We start from the raw sequence: 16,581 nt of genomic DNA, 5'->3' as shown, positions 1-16,581 counted from the left end.
CAAGGACCCCTGGCCTCTCCCCGGGCACGGACCCTCACTTGGGTGGCGTCTGACAACTGTGCAGTCAGGTGGAGAAATAGCCTGAGTCTCTGCTGCCCCCAGCCCTGTCCTCAAAGCCTCCACACTAGTGAGCTGTTGCCACCACCACCAGCCCGACGGCAGCGGCCTCTTCCCGGCACAGAGGCAGGCCCGCATCGAGGGGCTGACTTCCTCTGGAGTTGGGCCCCCACTTCCCCACACCAGGCAGCACTGAAAAGCCCCTACTGACCATGGCTATATTAGTGATTAAATTCTCTAAGTCACCCTCTCCAGTCCTCGTCCTCCAACATTCCCTACATGATGTATCCCATAGGAAGAAAGCACTTTATTCCATCCAGTTTCTAGAATTTGGCTTCTCTGCCCTTTGGCTGCTGATCCCCCCATGTTCTCCAGCAACTTGCCTTGGCTCCTGACGCCATCCATCCCTCGTGACCCCTGGGGTCCACCTTCATCATCACACCCTTTAAAAACCATGCTTCTGCCTCCAGTCAGCTGGGCATGTGCATATGCCTTATGGCCCAGAAGTCACGTCCAGGTATAGACACGACCGAAATGTGCGGAGATGTTCACCAGCGGTGTGAAGCCCAGAGGCAGGGGCAGTACTCCTCACGCTAGGGCCACACTGGCAACCACTGAAATGCTTTACCAGCAGAGCAGACACATAAATTGTGGCCTATTCACGTACTGGAATAGTACACGGCAGGGGAATGAACAAACCAAAACAACGTATAACAGTGTAAGCAAATCCCCCAAACAAAAGTAGAACCAAGAACCCAGGTGTGAAGAAGTCCCGACTCTATGGTTCAACTTATATAAAGCTCAGGGGGTCCCCGGGGGGGCTCCGTCGGTGAAGCGTCTGCCTTCGGCTCAGGTCATGATCTCAGGGTCCTGGGATTGAGTCCCGCACCAGGCACCCTGCTCAGCAGGGTCTGCTTCTCCTACCCCTCCTCCCTGCTCACGTTCTCTCTCTCTCTCAAATAAATAAATAAAATCTTTTAAAACTTTACATAAAGTTAAGGAACAGGCAACTAATTAATCTGTAAAGAAAGAATCCAGATAGCACCTGGAAGGGGGGCCCTGGGGGGCTGGTAGTGTTGTTTCTTGAGCTGCGTGTGGGTTACATAAATGTGTTCAGCTTATGAAAACCCGCTGAGCTGTGCAGGGTGACGTGTGCACCTCCCCAGGGGCCAGCCCGTGAACGGTCCCACCTGCTATCTTCCCTGGTGGCCGCCCACCTGCAGCCCGCAGCCCACATCACCCCAGAGCCTACTGAACAAAGAAGCCCCAGGGGACTAGAAACGAACCGGAACCAGGCTCAACGAGCCCGTCCCTGCCTCTCCCACTGACCAGACGCCAGCTCTTTAACAAAGAAGCCTTGTGATCTGGGGGCTGCGTTTGGTTAGAGTCGCTTCATTTTGGTCCCAGTGGTCAGAGCTGGGCGGCACGCGCCGCTCCCTCACTGCAGCATTCCCAGCTGGCCCGGCTCACGGCCCGCATGTGGAACAACCTCGTTTCCAGGGACACGGAGCAGTTTGCGGGTGCGTTTCAGCCTTCAGTCAGTCGGAGGGACAGGGGCACAGTGGCTGGTAGACAGGAGGAGTGGTCCAGCCTCCCGGGGCGGGGGCAGGGGGAGCAAGTGCTTGGACTCTCACCGACACTGGCAAGAGAGCAGTAAATGGGGGTGGAGGGGACATGGGGGTGGTGCGTGACCTCATCAATGAAATTGGGACTGGCCCCTCCCTGTGGCACGACCAGCCCGAAGCCCCAGGTTCTAAGTGACAGGCTCTCTCCGCCCACTGTCCCCTGAGAGCTCCCACAATCCTCTTGAGAGTCACCCCCCCTGACTCGGGGCCGTAAGCCTCTCCATACCGGGCCACGCGGTGGCTCTGTGCACCTGCTGGCTTCCTACCACACCTGCCCAGGCTGCATCCCTGAGCCCTTCCATTACGGACAGTGTCCTCCTGACCCCACACTGCACCTCCCCTGCCCCCCCGCAGGTGGACCCCACCCTGCAGGGCTTGGCTCCTCCACCCACGTGGCTGACGTGTGGCAGCACAGTCCAGCGATGGCAGTTCCCACTCCGATCTCCTGGTAGGGACCCCTCTTCCTGCACCAGATGGGACACCCTGGCTGGCAGGCATCTCCCTGGGTCCCCCAGGGCTCTTTGCTCACTGCCTAGGAGGCGTCTGCAGAGCTTCAGTAAATGTTCACTGTCTTCTTCCAGCTTGTGTTTTCCTCTTGCCATGATGACCTTGCCTCATGACCTCAGTGAATCCGGACATGAGATTCCTTGTATTCACGTAAGGCGGCCTCTGAGAGATGGGCTTCTTCCGGCTGGCATGCACGCTGCCACCAGCCCTCTCCCACCGGGGGCAGACATCACTAACTCACTAGGGCCTGATTTACAGGCCTCGAATCAGCTGGCTGCTCATGTTCCAGTTCACCCCCTTCGTCCCTTCTTGCATTGCCTCATTGTCCCCCCACCCCCCAAGTCCTGGGACCTGGCTTGCTTCAAATGCAGCTTTGAAATTGCATAAGGCCAGGGACTCTTATCAGCCCCCACGAGGAGACAGTCCCCAGGCCTCCTGAGATGTGAGCTGGCACGTTCACCACACCCTTCCCCGACCTCAAATGTAATCGCCCGTGAACATTTCACAATTCTTTTTTTTTTTTTAAAGTAGGCTGCACGTCCAACGTGGGGCTTGAACTCATAGCCCTGAGATCAAGAGTCGTGAGCTCTCTTAATTGAGCCAGCCCCCACAGGTAGTAGGATGTCTCGAATGCAAAGGTCAAAGAACAATAACAACAAAATCAAATAAATAAATCCTGCTTCTGAAGCACATGTCCAAGACCTCGCCCAGAGTGCAGTTCACTGTCCTGCAGGGTAGCAGCACCAAGTCCCTTTCCCTGAACCCTGATCCTTTAAACACCCAACTGACTCTGGCACTTACAAACTCAGCTTAAGGGGGCCACTGCTTGTCATTGTTCCTTTCTAAGAATGTTAAATTGTGGGGCGCCTAAGTAGCTCAGCTGGTTAAACATCCGACTTGAGGTTTTAGCTTGTGTCATGATGTCGGGGTCATGAGCTGGAGCCCCGCATCGGGCTTCATGCTCAGTGGGGAGTCTTCTGGAGACTCCCTCTCTCCCTCTCTCCCTCTGCCCTTCCCTCAACCCACACACTCTCACTCTCTCTCTCTCTCAAATAAATAAAAAAGTTAAATCTTCCAGTAAGTTTTTTTTCGCCAAACTGTTTTCCTGGAATAAAATGCACGTAACATAAAATTTACTGTCTTCGTTTTCAAGCATACAGTTCAGCAGTGTTAAGTCCGTTCTCACTGTCATGCAGCCCTTGTCACCGTCCATCTTCAGAACCCTTCTTACCCTCTAAAACGGAAACGGTAGACGCCACCCCCACTAACTCCCTGTCTCGCCTCCCCCACCCCCCACCCCCGGCCCCCAGCGCCTACCTTCCTACTTTCTGGCTCCATGACTGGCACCACTCTGAGCATCTCACACAAGTGGAATCATAGCCTTTTGGTGCTTTACTGACTTTACTTAGCACAATGTCCTTGAGGTTCATGCGCGAGCCCCAGGAGTGGGTAGGCCCCTTGATGACAGCTGCCTTCTCTTCTTGTGCCTTTTCTTGGCCTCTTCCTGGCCAAGCTGGGCTCACAGTAGGCCCGCCTCCAATGCCTGCACCTCCATCAAGCGGATTCTAGCCTGTACATGGGGGATGGGCAACCCTGCTGCTCTCGTCATGTCTGAAAGACTGAGTCACGGAAGAGGATGTCAAGAGCCATTTGCCAACCCAGGATTCTGGGCCACTGGAGAGCGAGGAACGTGGGCAGGAGAGAAAATGCCCATGACAAAGGGATGGGAAGGTCATGGCCAGGAGAAGAATAACGTGGACGGCAGGCCTGGAGCTGCGCCACTCAGTGGCCCTGGAGGAGGTGATGGCACTGAGCAAGCAGGAGGACCCTCGGGTGCCAGGGGCTGTGGGCTGGCGGTTGGGCCTGTCCATGTTGAACAGAGCAGGAAGGTAAGTCCATTAACAGGTGAGGGGGCAAGGCTGGAGAAGCTCCCAGTGAAAGTCTTGGTCGCAGGGGATGACCGACATATGGTGGCTCTACTCGCCACAGTAACTGGCATAGAACAAGGATCGGACACTTCCTCAGCGCGTTGCGGTGGAAGGTGACAGGGACGCAATCACCGCATGCAGCCGTTTCTCAACAGGCACTGGAGACACTGCCTGGCGCTTGGAAGCAAAATTGAGCTCCTTCAAATCTCAGCCCAGGGAGGAAAGACCCTCGCCTGCCGAGCCTTCCTTGGCTGCCCCTTGTCAATGCTGAGATGGCGGTCCAGGCAGTGCCTGGAGGGGCCAGGCCTCACCCGGCCGAGTGACTGGGTGCTGCAGGGAAATGAGACCACCAGTTCCCCAGCCCTGGGCTGGCAGCATCCAAGCCGATGGGGAGTCACCTTGCCGCAGCACGTCAGGTCCTGTCAAGACCCTTGAAGTGTCTGGAGAGTCCCCCTTTATGGAGTTCTGGACACCAGTCCTTGAACCTGGCAATCCTCCCTATATGCGTGCATGCACCCATGCCTCCTGCTCCTCAAGGCCTCCTGTGGTTACAGAGGGGTTTGCCCATAAGCCCATGTAGGCTGTACAAGCCCAAGAGGGGCAGGGGCTTGCAGACAGACAGACCCATGGACAGGCAGACGGCAATCTGGTTTCTGGAACGTCTCACCTGAAGCCAGACCCAACTCACTCTCCAAACCGCCCCTACCCCATTTTCCCACATGGAGGAGCCACATGAGAGGCGAGGTCAGAAGGACAGAGCAGAGGGTGGCCTAGGCCTGGCCCGTCCCCAGGCACTCCCTGCTCTCTCCAGCCTCAGGCTTCGGCCGCTGCTGCCTGGGCCTGGCTTCCCGGGCACACCAGCAACGTCAGTGTGGAGGGCTTGGAGGCCGCAGGGTGCTGCCTAGGGTGTGGGATTCTGTTCCTCTTTGGACCACTCTGCTCTTCCCGGGCTCAGAGGAACTAATGTCCTCCCTGCGCCCAGTCTGGGTTTCTGATAGGATCCAGCTCAAGACCCCCCCTCTCTGCACCTCTGCAGTGTCCTCAGAGCTTGTGCCCCAGGAACCCACTCCACAGCACGTCCACCGCTTCCCGACTCTGACTGCAGAGCTCCCCGGTGGTGTTCTAGAAACACAAATCTACTGGCTCTCAAATGTCACTATGCAGCACAGTCATGTGGAGACAGGAGCACAGCCAGGTTAGATTTAGGAACAGCTATGGTGGTCCACGAAACACTTCTGCTTTTTATTTTTTATAATTTTTAAAAGTTTTTACTTATTTATTCATGAGACACACAGAGAGGCAGAGACACAGGCAGAGGGAGAAGCAGGCTCCATGCAGGGAGCCTGATACGAGACTCAATCCCAGGACCCCGGGATCATGACCTGAGCCGAGGGCAGATGCTCAGCCCCTGAGCCACCCAGGCACTGCAAGAAACACACTTTTAGAAACACTGGATATTAAATGGTTTTGTGGGGAGCAAAAAAAGTTCAAAAAGGCTCCGTCAAATGTTTGGGATACACTGAGTTAAGATTGTTAGATAAATTGCTTTATTGCTAAATTTCTCAGGGCCTTTACTGGCCTTGGATGGATGTTGACTCTTCAAGTAGGTGGCGATGCAGAATGCTGTATTTTCCAAACTCTTCTGGCCAGAACCCCTCCTCATCCTTCCTCTTTATTCCACAGAACATTCCTCCCGCCTCACAGGACCAGGGTTTCACAGAACCTACTTTGGTAAACAGTCATCTAATGCTCTTCCCAGTGACTCTGCATCCCCTCAATTAGAAACCCTGTTTTGTTGCATCCCTCTGTGCACTGACCCTGCATCCTGGCCACAGGACCCAGCATCGTTCCTTAAATACTTTTTATTTTTTTATTTTTATTTTATTTATTTATTTATTTATTTATTTTTTTCTTTCTTTTTTTTTTTTTTCTTAAATACTTTTTAGCAAGGATTCAGGTGTCCGGGCTCTGAGACTCCCTCTTTGCCCCCCACAAAACCACACTGGTTTCTTTAAGAACATCCCCCGGTCTGCCATTCCTGTGGCCACAGCTTTTCTCTGAGCCCCATCCTCTCCCCAGCCCGGAGGTCAGCCCACCCCTGTCCCCCAGGTCGCTGCAAGGCCAAGGTTCTGAGAAGCCTAATCAGAAGCAGCCTCCCTTTCCAGCGGATGGTTTGTAGCACTTAAATGCTGCCGAATCCTTCACAACAGCCCCTTTTCCCTGGCAATTAGGGGGCCTCATGCCAGGGTGAACCGTGCTACTCTCAGAACAGAGCACAAAGGGATAATGAATACTTTAGACCATGTGGAAAAAGAAAAGGAAATAGCCTGCCCATGGGCAGGGAGCCCGGAGCTGCCTCTGAGGGCCCTGTGGGTGCGCCCAGCTCTCCCCAGCTCGGGGGTGGGGTGGGGGGCTGGACTCCGGGTGATGATAACAGCAAACGCACTAACGTAGCACCGGCCAGCCTGAGTGCTTCACACTGGTGACAACCCTAGGATGCCGTCACGGATGAGAAGACGGAGGCTCGGAGAACCTGCCTGTGTTCAGAGAGCTAGTTCCCAGGACAGGAGTGTAGACGGTGTGGCCCAGGGTTTAAGCTCTTCACCGTTGCACCGTGCAGTTATACGACCCCACTATGGGGTGGCCCTGCTCTAGTGCAGTGAGGGGTCTATCCCTGACGCACATCTGGGTTCTCTGGGTGCATCTCGGCCCACGTCCGGGAAGGTGGGTACTGGAGGAGGGAGTTAACTGCCTGCGGTGAAGAGCAGAGGCAATCTGGGGTGTGAGCGCGGATGCATAAGGATGGCGCAGAGCTCTGGACTCAAGCAGATGAAACAGGGTGGGAGTGAACACTGGACGCTGGAAGGACAGGCTCAGGCAGGAGCAGTGGGGAAGCACGTCCTCCCCGGTGCTGCTATCTTTCCGTGTCAGGACACAGCCGCACAGTGGCTTTTGCTCATGCACGTGCAGCTATGTGTGTTGACAATTCCAGCTAGAAGGGTGCAGAAACTAAGCAGAACTTGACTGAGTAGGACAGCGGGCAGCAGGAGGGCCGCCCCCGTCACCGGGAGGGTCACACGTGCAGCTCCAGCCAGAGGAAGCTGGGGCACGTCGGTCCGGACCTCCGCAGTATGTCCGCGGTTTGTCCACGGCATCAGGGGACACCGAGGCAGGGTAGCCAAGCCTTTGGTCCTGGCCTCCCATAATGGAGCCGGGCAGGGGAACAGCTGCACACAGCCTGATGCTGGACACCAGGAAGAACAGGGCGGTGGAGCCCTCGCTCCTCAGAGGGCTCCCTCTCCCAGTCCATCTCCCTTCTCAGTGTAGAATGTTCTTCCACAGATTCCGCCCATCACGAGGGCCAACAGCAGGCCAGACCTTAACGTGGCTTCTCTGGCTTCTCAGACACGGGATCCTAGCATAGCTGAGGGGAGGGCCTTCCCTTTAAACACACACGAAAACTCTCTCTGTCCTCTCCGAGGACTGCACCCCAACTCCCTTGCTCGGCCCTGACCTGTCACCACAGGTGGACTAGCCCAGTGCTTAATTCTGAGGCCACCACCCCTGCTCTTGAAGGTCTTAACGCCCAACCAGGAGTCACAGGAACAAGATGAACAATGGAGGCTAGCACGTCTGCTGGCTTCGGGGACCGAGCAGAGGGACTCCGAGGCTCCAGCAAGCGCTCACTCTTGTGAGTAGTAACACAGTTTGGTCTAAAAGTGGGGAGAGCAGGGCCCCAGGCCTGCAGACTGCATCCTGGAGGGCTCGGGAGAGTCACCCGGCTCCTCGGACCCGTGCTGCTCCCTCTGCACCACACGCGTTCGGGCTGGACTGGTGATTCCCCAGCCAAGGCGGGCACAGCGGGCGGACCATCTGAGACCCTGACACGAAAGGCCCAGGAAGGCATCTCCTAGGCCCAAACGGGGCCCCCTACAGGCTGGGCCCCACCTCCCCTTAGGCTCCAATTAAATCAGAATTTGAGAAACAGTCCTGTCCTCGTAGCTCCGTGAGTGTGCGTGCGTGCGTGTGTTCAGCACCAAGGACAGCACCCCACACACGGGGGAGGGGGGTGGGGGGTGCGGAGACCATGAGACCCTCCCTGGGTGGCACCTGAGCTGGGTTCAGGAGCAGGAAAGACCATTCTTTTCATTCTGGAACTTTCCTATTGATCTATCCGTTCTGTCCCTTCCCCCTCGACCCCCACTGTCTTTGAATTAAGACCCAAAAGGAAGACATGGGAGATAATGACTGAAGCCTGTGACCAAGTGTTATCTCTGAATCCGATCCTTTCTGCCCATTCTCTTTGGCTGACTGAGTTTGTGCTTTTGGATTTGAACAGCCGTGTTATTTGAACTTGCCCTGGACTGGGCCACACCACAGGCCACTTCTGGCTGGCTTCCTATTCGGCATCTGCCGAAACACTGGGGGCTCGTCGATTATCCGCATCATCCATGCGGCCCAATGCCCTGTGCGGAGAAAGGATCCCATCCTCCAAGCCTCCTCACTAGGCCTTCTTGAAGCTCTCCAGGCCCCAGGGATACCCCCTTCCTGCCACCCCTAGACTCAGAACCACAGAAGGCCAGGAAGGAAAGGGACTGAGCCCAAGGGTGCCCTGTGGGTTCTACAGACGTGCTCCCAGGGCAATGAGGTAGATGGAGCGGGAGGGACAGACAGCAGGTGGGCTCCCCCTTCCCCTGCCTCACCAAGCAGTTTTGCCGCTTTTGCTTTTCTGCATGGGATTCACTGAAAGTTTCTGATGAAAAAAAAAGTTTCTGTTCTTTAAAAAAAAATTAACTTTTATATTAGATCATTGTAGATTCACATCAGCTGTAAGAAAGAACACAGAGATCCTCATCCCTTTACTCAGTTTCCCCCCAGGGGGAAACTTGTAAAATTACAGTTTCAATAGTCAAACTAGGATATCGACACTGATGGAGTCAAGATGCAGAACATTCCCATCAGCACAAGGTTTGCACCTGTTGCTTTTTTGTACCAAACCCACTTCATTCTGCCCCTCCTTTTCCTAATCTCAGGAACTGCTAACCGATTCCCCGTTCCTATCATCTTGTCATTTCAAGGATGTCCTATGTATGGAATCAGAGTATGTAACTTTAGGGGACTGGCTTTTTTCACTCGGCATGGTTCCCTGTAGATTCACTCGGGTTACTGCGTGTGTCAGGAGCCGATTCCTTTTTACTGCTGACAGCCACAGCTTGTTTTAACTGTCACCTGTGGAAGGACATCTGGGTTGTTTCCAGTTCTGGGCTATTATAAATGAAGATGCTATAAACATTTGAGTACAGGTTTTTGTGTGAACATAAGTTTTCATTTCTCTGGGATAAACACTCAGGAGTAAAACTGCTGGATCATATGGTATTTGCAGGTTTGGTTTTTTCAGAAACTGCCAAACTGTTCTCCCGAATGGCTATACCACTTTTCACTCCTACCAGCTACGTACGAGTGATCCATCCTCTCTGTATCTTTACCAGCATTCAGTGTCATCATTATTTTTTTCAATTAGCTATTTTGATAGGTGTGAAATCTCTCATTGTGGCTTTGATCTGCATTACCCTTACAGTTAATCATGCTGAACATCTTTTTTGCATGCTTATTTGCCTCTGTACATCCTCCCTCCTCAGGGAAAAATGTCTCTTCATGTCATTTATATATTTTCTAATTGTATTGTTCTAAATGCTGAGTCTGGGGAGTTCTTTATATATTCTGGATACTAGTCTTTTGTCAGATACATGTTTTGCAAAATTTTCTCCCCCTGTTATTTGTCTCTTCATCCTCTAAACCGGGGTTTTCCCTGAGCAAAGTTTTTAATTTTGATAAGGTTCAACTTCTCATCTCAACATTAACATCTACTGATGGTCTTTTTTCCATTTAGTTTGAAATATTTCTGGTTCTTAGTATGACAAATTATTTTCTTAAATTACAATGAGGACACTTTCATGTTATGTCATGAGACCTTGAATCGTATTTAAATTTTCTGTTTAACTGTCTTTTTGTGATAACGCTCTGGCAGGGAAAGGCAGGAGGGGACACAGCCCCATTACTGCCAATAGAGGTAGACATCCAGGGTGCACTTGTTATGGCTCCATGGAAGTGAGAGTTCCAGGACACCACAGAGTCCCCAGTGACCCTACGTGGGGATGGCCTCATTACCACTGGGCACGGTGGAAATCCCAACTTTTTATTAGAATTTCCTGTGACGCAACGCAGCAGGGAGGGAAGGGGTGCCTCCATACTGCTGACTGGGGGTGGAAGTTGAGGCCCCCACATGGTCTCCAATAACACCACAGGGTGGCTAGGGATCCTTCTTACAAGCTGGCAGGGATGAAAGTTCCAGCTTCCTGCCGGGCCTTCCCTGACACCACCCCAGGAAAGGCGGGAGGGCTCATTACAACCCTGTGAGGCTGGCAGTCTAGACTCTCACTGGGTATTTGCTGGTGTGGGTGAGGGTAGAGCCACACTGTCTTCTGTGCTATTTGGTTGGAGTAAAGCAGTTATCATCTAAAACTTTTCTATCTTGATAGGTTGCCTTTGCCTGGATCTTTGCTTTGAGAGAATAGACTTTTTTTTTTTTTTTTTTAAGATTGTGTTTATTTGAGAGAGAGAGAGAGAGAGCACAAGAAGAGGGGAGGGGCAGAGGGAGAGCAGGAAGCCCATCGTGGGGCTCAATCCCAGGACCCTGAGGTCATGACCTGAGCCGAAGGCAGATGCTTAACTGACTGAACCATCCAGACGTCCCTGAGAGAATAGACTTTTTATTGGGACTTTAAAAATCTGTGTCCACTACCATTTCCTCATTACCTCTTTCTTCAGCTCCAAGTCTGGGATATTAAAGGCAAAGAGAAAACCCAGGGAAGTCACCACTGTGACCTTGCTCAGGTCCCCAAAGGCCTAGCTGGTCTGCCTTCTCATCTCTACCTTTCAGAATCTTATGCTTGTTTTTTTTTTTTTCAGAATGTCCAGGATTCCACTTAGCAGGAGGAATTAAAATTAAAAAAAAAAAAAAAAGAATATCTATTCCATCTTCCTCAAAGCAGAAATCAAGGTCTGTATTTTTAACAAAATATTTTGATGGCCTTAAGTCTAGATCATCTTGGTTTTTTTTTAGGGAGACAGGCTACTGCAGTCTGCCCCATGACTGAACCATAAGTCAGAGGGACAGAAGCTAGAACCCATATCTCCTGGCTCTCAGTCAGGCACTGTTCCCATGACAGCATGGTGATTCCTGCCCCAACGCCTGCGTGTCTGACCTCCTCTGCCAGCTGCAAGCTCCCCAGCAAATGCCCCACTGCTGTCTGTGTTCACATACTGCTCTGGACTATTGTTTTCCCATGAGAGAAAGTCTCACTTCTCTAGGCAGATTCCAGGTTCTCTGAGGACAGAGACCAGGCCACATGGTTCATACTACTTACAGCAGGGGCTCCACAGATCACTGCTGACTGTTCCCCTACAAATCAGCCATCGACACTGTTTTAAATATTATATCCTGGTTCCTCCAGGTGAGCTGGAACCAGAAGGCACCTAGAGGACAGGGATGGGTATTATCTTCTGGAAAATAGAGGCTCATGTGCTGGAGCACCAGAGTTTGCAGAACCAGATCATGCCAGCAGGACCGTGTTCAGCTCGGGGAAGCTTATTAGGAGGACTCATAGTCCATAGTTACAGTGCTCCCAGGAGGGAACTCAGGGTGGGACAGGACCTATGAACCATCGGGTCGTGTCCCAGGCATCTCAGCGCTGCGGTGTAAGTGCCTGTCTTCTCTCTAACCTTTATGGAAACAAAGACTGTGTGCATCACCTTCACCATCCCCCTTCCCTTCCCACTTCCCAGCAAGCTGCCCTCCATGATGATGTGTTGACTGGATCAACGAAACCGATAAATACACAGAGGAACAAGCCAACTTAACTGTGACAAAGGGAAACAGCTGTAGGAATGAGGACTTTTAGTTTAAAATGCAGATCGGCCGTGCTGCCCTGCTGTGAGAGGGACCCAACAGTCATGAACAAAGGGAATAAAACGAACACCATCAACTGGAGTTAGGACAAGGTGGTTTGGGACCAAATCAAAGAAAGATGTTCTAATCAACGGAGCTGCCTAACAATGTTCTGAGATGCCTTTTAAAGCAGTGAGCTTCCCATTACTGGAAATGGCCAGCAGCTCCACAGCCACGTGCAGAGGTTCCTGCACTGCAGGGTGGGGGGGGGGGTTGGATGGGGTGACCACTGAGATCCTTGTCATTCTGAGAGCCCGTGATGTTTTAGGGTTCACAGGATACCCGCTTAGCTCCAGATCTGATGTGGGAGAAGGAGGTCAGCTCCAGTTTCTGGGGGGCTTCTCCTAGAGGTGGCACATGTAATAGTTATTCTAGCCACTCACCAAATGGTCTGGTCTCCTGAATTCCAGGTACATAGTGGGATTATATTTTTTAGTGTGCTTGTGGTTGGGTGGGACCATGTGACCACCGCCTGTGGTTGTGTGGGACCATGTGAGTTCTGGGCAACAAGCGAAGAGGGGAAGTGATGTGTATCATATCTGGATTGGAGTGTTGACTTGCCCATGCAAGATCCTTCAGGGGTCCTTTTCCCTCTGTTGTGGTGACTAGTGAGAATGGCAACTGCTTCCCATCAAGCTGGATCCTGAATGGGTTGTTTAAACTTACCGAGGTTCAAGGCTCTTTGTTGCTGTGGCACTACCTGGGCAATACTAATTGATGCCAGGGGACAGGCTTTACCTGGATGGAACCAGAGACAACAGAAGGTACGCAAGGTACACCAGCAGGGGTGGGGATGGACAGCAGTTCCAGCATCTCAGCAGGGTGCACAGATACCTCTGTATCTACCACCCTCATTCCCACCTATAACCCCCAATGCAAACTACCCACTGCAGGTGTGCTCTCATCTGCTGCCCTAACACCCCAATATTATACCCAACTTCAGTTCAAGCCTTGTGAACACCATTTCTCCTCTCTTCCCCTCCATCTGGTCAAGCATCCTGACTATTCCTGAGGGCACAGATCAGCTCTCTTGCCCTGCAAAGCATCTCTCTACCCACAGAGATGAACAGAACCACTCTTTGGAATGATTGTAGTATCTGTGGTCAGGAGGTCTCTTTGGGGGACTTACCTGGGTGCCTTTAGCCTGTTCTATGTTAACTAGCCTCTACTCTAAAAACAGGTAGTGAGCCCAAAGACTCCAGTTCATCTGTGTCTGCCACACTTACAGGAAATACTCAATAAATAGAGAGCAGTGCCATGAACATGACATTTCTTAAATATCCACAGAGGTTAAGTAAAAATCTAGGTACTTCTACTAAGATATCATTTGTACTAATGAGTTTTTAAAAAAAGACTTTATGTATTTATTCATGAGAGACACAGAGAGAGGCAGAGACACAGGCAGAGGGAGAGGCAGGCTCCCTGCAGGGAGCCCAATGCAGGACTCAATCCCAGGACCCCAGGATCACACCCTGGGCCAAAGGCAGAAGCTCAACTGCTGAGCCACTGCTCAGAGGCTCCACTGCTGTTGTGCACATTAATTTTTTTGCTTGGCACTTCTGTGCAGACAGAGAAGAGCTGCTAGCTCCTGACCTCATACAATCTTTCATATGCCTTTGGCTCTCTTCCCTGAATGCTAAATCCCATGCTGGCACCTTGAGACATTTTCTAAATGCACCAGATTGCAGTCTCCCCTATTAGCTACTTTCCTGTAAATCATCTCCACAATGATTCCCCTACTACTGTGAAAAGCTGGGAACTACTGCAACTTCCTAACTAAGTGACTAGGTGATGGATGAGCTCTCTTAGAAAGAGGCTGCCAGGATGCCAGAGAGTCCCCAGTACGGCTGAATCCCAATTGTGGGCAGGTGGAGAGCCCATTTTCCTCCGAGCTCCTTCCTCCCATCTCATGGGACTCAGCCTGCCCGAGGTTATCCTCACTCTGTGCCTCTGAAAGGACTCAGAGAAAGCAAAGTTTATCCCCTTCTCCCTCTCCCTGTATTAGTTGAAATAACAAAATAAATAATCCCAGTGCGTGGCTGATGTCCAAATGGTGCCTGGACCTGGACTACTCATTCAAAGCATGGTTTGTGACTGGCCACACAGAACTCCCAGGGCAGAATGCAGAACCTCAGTATCCTCCTGCTGGCCCCCCTTTCCTGGGCTCACGTGGCCAAGGGGGAATGCCAGCTCAGCCAGCCCCTCCAGTTCCATTCTACCTTTAGTTCTCCCTGAAATCCTCCCCCACTGGGTGAATGTGGGGTAGTAGAGCTGTTCCACCATCCCATGGCCTCAAAAAGCTCACTCAGCAGAATTGGTGGCCAGAGGAATAGGGCCCACCAGGGACTAATTATGTGGACTGGACCGCAGCCAACTTAGTGCAGTCTCAAGAGTTTTACTTAACTGGGTGACTATTGTGTGCAAAGCTCTAGATTGGGGGTGGTCAGGGATACAGAGGCAGCCCTAGCACTCATCTTGAGGTTGACCAGTTGGTTGCGGGGATAGTCAAATGTATGTGGAATAGAGCTTGACTGCAACATGAATTTGTGTGGGAGTGTCAGCCCGAATAGGAGGGTGCAACGAGAACAGTGGGTGGGCTCACAAGGCTGGTCGTGTTCCTAAGCGCCAGGGCCTACACTTGGTGGACCAGGATGAAGGAAGCCTTGAAGGATGTACCCACGTACCCAGCAAATGCACTCTTCACAGCTGCCTGGTTCCCCCTCCATCTGGGAGCTACTTAGGACAGTGTGGGTAAGGGCTTTCCTTGTCGTGCAGTCATCTGCGGGATGCTGACCAGCTTTGATCCCTCCACCAGAGGGCACCAGAAGACAGCTACCTCCTGAGGGGAAGTCCAGGGCTCCCTGGGCTCAGGGTGGGGCTCCCACTGGCAGGAGCAGGGACAGGGACCTGAGCCAGCGTGGGCCACGGGGATAAAAGCAGCACTCCAGAGGGGGCAGAGCAACGAGAAGGAAGCAAATGATCCCAACACTGCTGGACAGTCATGCCAACCCTGCACACCCACCCAGGCTGGTGGCGAGAGAGAAAGAAATTCTCATGTTGTTTATACCGCTCTCCTGTTTGCACCCCAATTAACTGAATCACTAATGTCAAAAAATTAGGCCCTGCCTTCTACTACAGTGTACTTCTGCTCGTGGACACCGTGGGCTCTACAACCCCCAAGGCAGCAGGCACAGGAGGCTGAGACCATGGTTGTCACTCGGTGCCAGGGTTGCTCTTCTGCTTCTTATAAACAGATGTCTCTCCCTTCCTTCCTCTGAGCTGATCAGATGGACTCCACATGAGGACAGTGGGCATGCCTAAGGCCTTGTGACTTGCAGGACACCCCTCCCCAAAAGGCCTTGTCCCCTGGGCACATCAGGGAAGAGAGGCAGGTTTATATGTTTATCTTTAATTTTAATTTCAGTTATTTTTTAAGAGGAGGGGAAACAAGAGTAAGTGGGGAGAAAGGGGCAGAGGGAGAGGGAGAAAGAGAATTCCAAGCAGGCTCCATGCTCAGTGCGGACCCTGAGATCATGACCTGAACCAAAATCAAGAGTTGGTGCTCAACTGACTGAGCCACCCAGGAGCCCTGAGGCAGGTTTATATTATCCAGACCCCATCTCCACCTTCCTGGGGCTCTTCCCCCATAATGAATCTATGTCTCAGTTCCACCTGCCAAGAAAGGATCAAATATGAGCTTTTTATGATTTCTTCCTTAAATTCAGTTACATTCATTTTGTCTAACCTCAGCTGCCTCCTGAAGTAGGGATTGGGGGTCAGTTGGGGCTCCATCCCACAGGTCCCCAGCCCTGTTCCGTCAGCCTATGGTCTGGCTAACTCCCCACCCACCATCCTCTAGGGGCATGAACCTGGCCATGAAAGGACAGCATGGATGGCTTGGGGTGAGGGAGGCAGATGAGGGGCAAGTGGGAGCACAAGTTGTTCTTAGCCCTCAGGAATCCTGTTGGGAGTGACAGGAGAATGAGATCAGAGGGAATGGGTGGGAAGAGGGGGCCGAGAAAAGTTCATAAAGGGGAGAGAAAAAAAGGAAGAGTCTGGAAAATTCCAGAACCAGACACCTACTGATAGTTTTTTGGTCTCATTTATCAGCCACTTATGTCCCCTACCCAAGAATTTCAACCCTTCCCTGGAACCCTCTGTCTGGTTCTTGAGTCCCCAGATCCAAGATACCACTTTTGGCCACTGAGAGTTAAAGTTGGAAACCCAGGGTAATTGGCAGACAATTACAAGCCATGGCTGGAGGTACTCAGGGAGATAACACAGGGTCCCTGACAGTGCATTAGACTGCACTGGCAGTCTAATGGTAGGGACAGAAGCCCTCCATGGAAGGACACCTACCTAGAGTAGGTAGGTAGGTTCCTACAGTAAAGCAAGATAAATGGCCCAATGGGGGAGGGGCAGGTGAGAGATCAGGGTTCAAGGCGCAGCTGGGTCA

General features: G+C 52.2%; 1 protein-coding gene across 7 annotated transcripts in view; it reads right to left on the bottom strand.

Annotated features, from left to right (window-relative positions):
* The window catches only part of CTIF (cap binding complex dependent translation initiation factor), a 282,695-nt gene that overhangs the window by 178,642 nt on the left and 87,472 nt on the right, over positions 1-16,581 (bottom strand). The gene's annotated exons all lie outside the window — the stretch shown is intronic.

The sequence above is a fragment of the Canis aureus genome, chromosome 6 (genome assembly GCF_053574225.1).
Source record: "Canis aureus isolate CA01 chromosome 6, VMU_Caureus_v.1.0, whole genome shotgun sequence".
Classification (NCBI taxonomy): Eukaryota; Metazoa; Chordata; class Mammalia; order Carnivora; family Canidae; genus Canis; species Canis aureus.
The sequence above is the reverse complement of the archived record's forward strand: the minus strand, read 5'-3'. Positions and strand labels throughout refer to the sequence as shown.